A 9209-nucleotide genomic window follows, 5' to 3' on the forward strand; every position below is an offset into this window, starting at 1 on the left:
GGGGCAGGGACATGGTTACGGCAGGCAGGGACACGGCCACACCAGAGGGACACGGTTACGGCCGGCAGGGACACAGCCACACGGGGCAGGGACACAGTTACGGCCGGCAGGGACACGGCCACACGGGGAAGCCCTATCAGAAGCGCCCCTCGGCACCTGCTCGTCACTTTACACACCAGCAGGCAGGCCCTGTGAACGCCCACAGCACAAAGGATACACTGTATGCAACATACCTCCAGACACCGGGCAGCAGGGGGATGAAGATGCCAAAGCTGGTGAAGGTCATGACCAGGAACGTGGCCCAGGCCACCACCTGCAAGGTGTTGAGCGGCAGGGACCAGCCGTTCACTCTGGACAGCAGAGGCGGCGGTGAGCACGGCTTCTCCTTGCCGGTGCCGGCCTCCGGGGTAACCCGTCGCAGGTTCCTCCCACAGAGGTCCATCTGCAAGAGCAGATGGGAGAGGGACAGAGAGCTGTCACAGAGAGCTGTCGTTGGCCTGCACGGACCACGGAGGCCGGGCTGCGCCCCACCATGGGGTCTCTGCCCACAGCCCCCTGGCATGACCCCCCAAGTAGCAGCATGTTCCCAGCCTCCCCTCCATGCCTCCCCTCCACAGCTGTCCCACTGCTGGAGGTTAGGAGCCAGTGTGTCGTGCACACAGGGCTTTGGAGCCAGGCAGGCTGGCTCAGAGCCCCCCAGCCCCCAGCCAGTGAGAGCTGGGTCAAGTCCCTACAGCACCCCCTTCGCCCGGCAGGTCTCACCTGTAGAAGGGCGATGTGGCCACTTGGCCCAGGTGGACTGTGAGAGCTCAGACCTCCTGCAGCCTGAAGCCTGCTCCCAGCCCACCCAACACAGCTGCTCTGGGCCCCTCCCGGGCAGCCCCTGGACACCTCCCCCGACCCCGCTCTACTGGCCCGACTCTCCTGGACGCTCCCCTCAAGCGGCCCAAGGGCTCCTCTAAGTTAACAGGCCCACACCAGGCCGATCAGCTGCCCCAATACACCCATCTCTTCAAAATAAACTGGTGAAGGAAAACAGCTCTTGAGGGAAGAATGGGTGATCCATGGGGGCTGGGAATCTGGAGGGGTGCCCACCTGCCCACCCAGCAGGACCCTCGATGTCATTCATGCTGGGGACCTGAGACTTTTACAAGTTCCGGGGAAGCCCATGCCAACCACCACATAGCATGGATGCTGACCACTGAGTGACCACTGTCATCGGGTCAAGTAGAACTGCCCCATAGCGTTTCCAACGAGCCGCTGGTGGATGCCAACTGCTGACCTTTTGGTTAGCAGGTGAGCTCTTAACCACTGCGCCACCAGGGCTCCCAGTGGATGCCGGGGCTCATTAATAAGCACAAGCTGGCGCCCAGGACTCATCCGATGTGAGAGGAAAGGCAGCCTTGGTGAGGGGCCCCTCGCTGAGCAGAGGACTCACCCCAGTAAGCTGACGTAAGACAGGAGAGGGCGAATGCGAAGAATTCCTAACTGCAGTGGGGGGACAGTAAGACTGTGACAGCCAGAGCCTGTGTAAGACGGAGACCTGTCAGAGAAGGAAAACGCAAATATTTCCCACTAAACCAAGTGATAGGGAAGTGGGAAGACCCCACCCTGTCAGAGGCGGAACACTTGGGGGACCTGGAGAAACAAGGCAGCCCCATCGAGTTCCGGTTCTCACCGGTGTCACTGTACTTTTATCCAGCAGAAAGTCTCCTTGCGAATTCTTCCTGCACGTTTCTCCAGGAACAGAATGAGAGGACCCCATTTCCCAGAGAACGGGTCCTCTGTTATTCCTGCGCCAGGACAAAGAAAGCCTGCAGACCATAGAGCTCCGGGGACCTCCAGCCTTCCTAGAGTTGCCCAGGAAGGACAGTGACTGGGAGGGGAAAGCCTGTGGCCACTTCTGGTCAGTCAGATGGGAAGGGGCTGCCGAAGGGAGAAAGACTGGAATAGGGCAGGAACCTGGTGTGGAGGAGCCTGTGTGGAGCATTTGGGAGTGCAGGGGCGGGGGATGTTCAACAGCTGCTACAAAGGTGGGACCCTGAGGAGACTGGAGAGATTTATAAAGGAGTTTTTGAAAATGTTGCCACGTTGTGTGCTGTGCAAAGCCCTTTTGTTGTCCCTTCGGAAAAACTTACAGAAAATGTAGCTGACACAAATGTGTTACCTTGGGAAGAAACGGAACTGATGGAAAGTATTTTAGGAAATGCTTTTTTGAGTTGTGACTGTACCCCTTAAGAATTTTCATGAAAAACAGAGTGAAGGTTTCAGCTGTTTATGGTGACTTTGGGTGGTTACCCATGGTTCTTTGAATGTGACGTCAGGTGTCTATGGGGCCACGAGGGGTATATTTGGGTTACACGAGAACCCTCAGGGAGACATGAGAGAGTATCATATCCACGTAACAAGAGTGATGCCAAAGAAGGAATTAGAACACAGAAAGGCAATACTGTGGATTAAAAAACATGGTTCCCAAGTAAAAATCAAACCCAAATGGAAGAACCAAATAATGGCAAAGCGATTGCCAAAAATCAAATTAATAATCGGGAAGATCAAATCCAGGTCTGATCTCCGATCTTAGATGAGAGAGGTAAAGAAGTAATAATTATGAGACAAGTATTCCAAAGCTTAGAACAGAGGGGCACAGAAGTGATCCTTATGAGAGAATAGTTAAGTGGCACAAAGAATAGAAAACACAATATTCATCTTTTAGGATTTCCAGAAGGAAAAAAAAAAGGAGCAGATGGAAAAGAAGAAGCAATCAGAGAAAAAAATGAAGAAAATTTCCCCATACTCAAAGAACATTTAAGACTTTAGAGATAAAAGTATGCTCCAAGTGCCCTACATGAATACTGAAAAGAGATATTCAGCTGCTGGTGAGAACTGTAAATCACAAGGATATAGGGAAAAATCCCACAAGTGTCCCTAGAGGGGAAAAAAATGAGATTACCTACAAAATATGGATACCTAAAAATTGTAACTGGCATCAGATTTTTAAATTTACATATAGAGCAATTCTTCCAATTCAAATACGTTTTGTACCTACATACATCCAGGCAAATATAACCAAAGTATGAGGGCCAAATGGAGACTTGGGATGTGTGAAGACTCAAAGTGTACCACCAATTAACGCTTCCAGAAAAGAATTACTCAAAGATTCACTCCATCATATCTGAAAACTATCCAGATACAATGGAAGGCATGCACTACGAAACAATAGTGAGCAAATTCATCTAAAATTAAAGTAAATCTATACCGAACTAAAATAAAATCTAGACAGCTGCTAATAACAGAGCTATGAATTAGTGCAACTGTCCATAGGCACATCCCATCAGTAGTAATGTCTGGCATTATAAGAAGACATACAGTACCTGGCAGACAGGATGGGACGTTCCCCTCACTCACGTGCTCCTCACACAGCTACTGGGTCTGGGCTGGGGATTCAGTGTCTTCAGATACTGAGGGCACCTGGGAGATAGCAGAGAGGACGGGTGAAATGGCATTGGCAGAGCTTGGTTTCCACCCACAGGGAAGAAGGTCGTGCACGTACCTAGTCCAACCTCTTGCCCCTTTATGGTCTAATCTTATCTCAGACATTTCTGCTAGTAAAAATTCAAATATTATTTTCACCTCTTCTGAATTATGTTCAAAAGAAAAACATGGAACTTTCTAGTTCAAATTCATATCTCTCGGGCGGTCAGAACTCTGCTTCCTTATTTCAAAGTGAGATGTTGCTTCCTTCCAGGGATGGAGTGGGGCACAATTAAAAGAGGACCCATGGAAAGGTTCAGGGTGTAACTGTGGAGCCCAGCTGCTGGGTTCAAACCCACATCCACCCGGTTTTCCTCATGTGGCCAGGACACTCACCTCATCAGTGAGATGGGAAGGATGGCATCCCCCTCAGAGGATAAGTGGGTGTCCCGTGAGTTATTCGACATGAAGTAATGAGAGCAAAGCCTGCCAGGAGCTGGGGGAAGGAGGGAAATGGGGAGTGACTGCTAATGGGCACGAGGTTTCTTTTGGGGCTGATGAAAATGTTCTGGAATTAGACAGTGGCGATGGATGCACGACCCTATGAATACACTGAAAACCAGTGAACTTTACACTTTAAAAGATTGAATTGCATGGTATGTGAATTAAATACCAATTAAAAAAAAACAATTAAAAACATAGAAAGATATCCTCATGACTGTGTAATAAATAAAGATTTCTTAGGCTATAAAAAGTAACTATAAAATAAGCAAATGTAAAAAAAATCATAAAAGTAACCATAAAAGAAAAACAATGATAAACTGGACTTTATCAAAATTTAAAATTTTTTGCTCGTTAGAAGGGATGTGGGTCTTTCTCTTTCCTGGTGATTAGCAGCATTCCAGAGAGTGGCTGTTCCAACAGTCAGTCTCAGACGGTTGCAGACATGTAGCATGAATGAAAAGTAGACCTGCGTTAATCTAAACCCCTGAAATTTGGAGGATGTTTGCTACTGCAGCATAACCTAGTATATCTTAACTAATACATTCCTCTTTCCCAAACACTCTAGAGGAAGGTAGTCCTTGCATGGGGAGAAGGCGGATACTGGGATATGGCATTTATTACAGAGGCAGAACCAAGGCCCCTAGGTTCTGATCCTGAATCTGTCATTACCTTGCTATGTATGTGACATTAGGCCAGTCACCCCATCCTCACTTTCCCCATCTTGCAAGGATCTTTCCAGATATAAAATTCTGTGACTGGTGACATTTCTTTGCTTATGCATGCACTATGGACTCATTCATAGAGCAGGGACTGCATTATAAACTCCAGATACCAGACATCCTTGATTAAGTAGCCCTGAGTAGATGACAATGGATCAGCAGATGTGTACTTAATGATTTTTTTACCTGAAGGTAATAATGGCTTCATAATAAACTGATGGTTTTACCCACCAAAACAAATAAACAAAAACTTCTGTTCATCAAAAACACAGTTAAGAAAATGTAAAGACGACCCACAGACTGGGAGAAAATATTCACAATATACATATATGACAAAAGTCTTGTATTATGAGTATTTAAAGAATTTGTACATATAAGTAATAAAAAGACAACCCAACAAAATAAATGGACCAGGGACTTGAACAGATAACTTCACCAAAGAAGTTATCCAAGTGGCCAACGGGAACATGAAATAGTGCCAACTAGTCATCAGATAAGTGCAGATTAAAACCACAGTAATACTCTACTGGCCTCCCCTCTTCCCTTCCCCTCTGGTTTCCCAGAGGAAAACTGGAAAAACCAATTACTAGAAAAGGACATCATGTGTAGTAAAGCAGAGGGTCAACGAAAAGGAGAGAAACATTCAAGAGATGGATTGACACAACAGCTACAAGGGGCTCAACCATACCAGTAACCATGAATCAAGACAAGACAATGTTTCGTTCTGTTATACATAAGGTCGCCATGAATCAAAGTCAGCTCGACAGCAGCTAACAACAATAGCCCTCCCAGTAATACATCTACAATTAAAAAGGCTGGCAACACCAGATGTCAGCCTAAATGTGGAGAAGCTGGATCACATATACACTTCTGGTGGAGGTGTAAAATGGTACAACCACGCTGGAAAGGTTTTTTGCAGTTTCTTACAAAGATACGGATCCCTGGTGGCACAGTGGTTAAAGCTCTTGGCTGCTAACTGAAAGGCTGGCAGTTCAAAACCACCAGCTGCTCCATGGGAGAAAGATGTGGCAGTCTGCTTCTATAAAGATTTATAGCCTTGGAAACCCTATGAGGCAGTTCTACTCTGTCCTACTGGGTCACTAGGAGTCAGAATACGTCATATGCATGTGAAAGCTGGACAATGAATAAGGAAGACCAAAGAAGAATTGATGCCTTCGAGTTGTGGTGTTGGCGAAGAATATTGAATATACTATGGACTGCTAAAAGAATGAACAGATCTGTCTTGAAAGAAGTACAACCAGAATGCTCTGTAGAAGCAAGGATGGCAAGACTACATCTCACATACTTTAGACATGTTATCTGGAGAGATCAGTCCTTGGAGTAGGACACCTTGCTTGGTAAAGTAGAAGGTAAGCGAAAAAGAGGAAGACCCTCAACGAGATGGACTGACACAGTGGCTGCAACAGTGGGCTCAAGCACAACAACGATTGTGAGGATGGCGCAGGACCGGGCAGTGTTTCATTCTGTTGTACACAGGGTCACTATGAGTCGGAATTGACTTGATGGCACCTAACAACAGCCTGTGTCGGAATCGACTCAATGGCAATGGGTTTATAAAGATGTACCAACCCTGTGAACATACAGTTCCACTCTTCAGGATTTAACCAAGAGAGATAAGAACATATACCCACAAAAAGACTTGTACAGGAATATTTATATCATCTTTATTCTTAATAGCCCAAAACTGGAAACAACCCAAATGTACGATTACGCGAGCATAAGAAACATATCATTATGTATTCATAAATGGAATAGTAGTCATCCACACGAAAGGACGACCTACTAATACACATAACAACATGGATAAATATCACAGGCTTTGTGTTGAGTGAAAAAAAAATTAGGTATCAAGTGTTCATAAGGTATGATTTCATCTACACAAAGTTCAAGAACAGATATCATCAACCTATGGTGATAGAGAAGGAGTGCTGGTAGCGCAGTGGTTAAGCGTTCACCTGCTAACTGAAAGGTCAGCAGTTTGAACCCACCAGCCACTCCATGGGACAAAGATGCGGCAGTCTGCTTCTGTAAAGATTACAGCCTTGGAAATCCTATGGGGGCAGGTCTACTCTGTCACATGGGGTCGCTATGAGTCAGAATTTGACTCAGTGGCAATGGGTTGGTTTGGTTTGGTGATAGAAATCAGAACAGTGGTTGCTTGTGAGAGGTGGGAATAAACTGGAGAAGGATGAGGGAGCCTTCTGGGGTAACGGAAGTGTTCTAGATATTGAGTGAGGCATTGGCTATGGGAGTAAATGTACATACATTTCCCAGAACTCATTGAAATGCACAGATCTTAAGATTACAACCATGGTCACCCTGTTCACTAATGGCAAATATATTTGTCATGGTAGGGGGATAGAGCTTGTTTGGTTGAACAACATGCCAGCTTGATTTATAATTACCACATATCTGGACACACACCACATGGGCCCCCATTTGTCCTCTCCATCTGTGCCCCACAGACCTTATGCCACATCTCTAAAATAGGTGGTCTTTTGCTCACTGCCATCTCCTTCGAATTTCTGGTGCATGACAATCACTCTGACCATAGTCATAACGGAAGGGTTAATTTTGAGGGGGAAAGTCCCTGTCCCTGACTGCAGAGAATGCGGGCTGTGGCCACTGCCCCCACCCATGGAAATGCAGGGAGGGCTGCTCCAAGAGAGGTTGAGGAGGGATGCCCCAATTCACCTCGGCTATATGTGACCCTGGACCTTCCACTGACAGCAGCCCCAGGCCACACAGAATGCCATCTGAAACCCACAGACGCTGGAGGGAGGGGATCCTCCTTCCCCATTCTGGAGGGTTTTTCTTCTCAAAAAAAAGGAATCCTAACGAGATCTCTATTCTAGTCCAATGGCCTATATATCTATCCTCATGCCAGTACTAAACTGTCCTTACTACTGTACTTTTTTTTTCTTTCATAATTGGTATTTTATTGGTTGTTTTGAGGATCAGTACAGAGACATTATGAACAATCTGTACACAATTCTTAATGTAGGAAAAATCTAAAAAGCCATGTGTAGTTATAATTTTCTAAATTCCAGCTTTAAATTTGGAGGCAAATTTTCCTTAAGAGGGTATCAAATAACCAATTATCTTCAACTGTTGATAAACTGTTACAAATTAAGTCCCACTAATTCACAATTTAATACCACACACACTACACACTCAAATGTTCAACTTTTCACAGCACGTAACAAAGCTATGAGGAAAACTGGACTACCACGAGCATAGATGTTACAGAACGCACAATGCTGACAAGCAGAGCCATAACGAGGGAGCAGTTTTCTTCAGGAAACAATTCTACTAAAAAACAACATGGAAATAGAAGTAATTTTAAAGTTCAAGACATATAAATGCATTACTGCAACTCCAAACTGCCATTAAGTATGCTTTGTATGACAGCATATAAAAATTGCCCCCCACCCATGGAATGTTACGTTGACACCCAAGGACCGTCAAAAGCCTCCCACAATTCAACATCCCACTATTTTCCGGTTGTACCAAAAAATAAACAACCAGCAAATGATTTCTCTTAAAAGAAACCATTTACACTTAAAAAATGGGATGAAGTGGGATTTCCTTCTTCTTAAAACTGTTTCTAGAGCTACTAAAAAACTTGCATTTACAAAATAGTTGGTAAAAATATTCTTCTGGATTGTACAAGAAGGGAGATGCAGGGACCACTGATAAGACATGGTAGACAAACATTAATCAGACTTGGCTTCTTTCTCTCCTGCTTCATCAGAGACTGGACTCTCCTCGTTTTTAGTTTCTCCATTTTCTGCAGGTAAATCTTTAGTTTCCTGGTTAGCCACTGCAGCGTGTTTTCCTTTTGCTCCTCTTTTCCCTTTTGTTTGCACTTTTTTATCTGAAGATTTATCCTTTCCTGCTGCCTTTTTTGGATTCGTTTCCACTTTTGCAGGAACAGGTTTAGCTGACAGCCTCCCCGATCTCCTCTCGGGCTCCTCCTTCACTGAGCTGACCTTCCTCTTGGCCATCTTGGCGGCGGGGAGGGCGCGTGCAGGGTGCCTGCGGGCCGCGGCGCGCGGGGAGCCTTCGCGAAGCTGGGCTGCCTGGCCTCTGCCGCTCCACCCGCCGCTGAGCCCTTCCCGCCGTCTTGTGGGGCCCTAGACCCAAGGAAATGGGGGGCGGGGCCCCAGAGGCCGTGGTCGCCTCACGGTAGTTTGTTTGAAGCCGAGTTGCAAAGTTCTTACTACTGTACTTTTGTAGTAAATTTTGAAGTCGGGAAGTATGAGACTTCTTAGTTTTTCTTTTTCCATGTTGTTTGTGCTGTTCAGGGTCCCTTGAAATTCCATATGGATTTTAGGATGAGTTTGTTTTTAATTCTCGCAAAAAAAAAAAAAAAAAAAAAACCCTAGGGATTTCACGGAATCTTATTAAGTCTTCCAATCTATGAACACAGGCTCTCTTTCCAATTATTTACATCTTCTTTAATTCCTCTCATCAATGTTTTGCAATTTTAAG

At 45.7% G+C, this 9209-nt stretch overlaps 1 pseudogene; it reads right to left on the reverse strand.

Annotated features, from left to right (window-relative positions):
• Positions 1-8315: 8315 nt before the first annotated feature.
• Positions 8316-8722, reverse strand: LOC101342260 (non-histone chromosomal protein HMG-14 pseudogene; annotated as a pseudogene).
• Positions 8723-9209: the final 487 nt, after the last annotated feature.

This window comes from Trichechus manatus, unplaced genomic scaffold, assembly GCF_000243295.1.
Source record: "Trichechus manatus latirostris isolate Lorelei unplaced genomic scaffold, TriManLat1.0 scaffold00072, whole genome shotgun sequence".
NCBI lineage: Eukaryota > Metazoa > Chordata > Mammalia > Sirenia > Trichechidae > Trichechus > Trichechus manatus.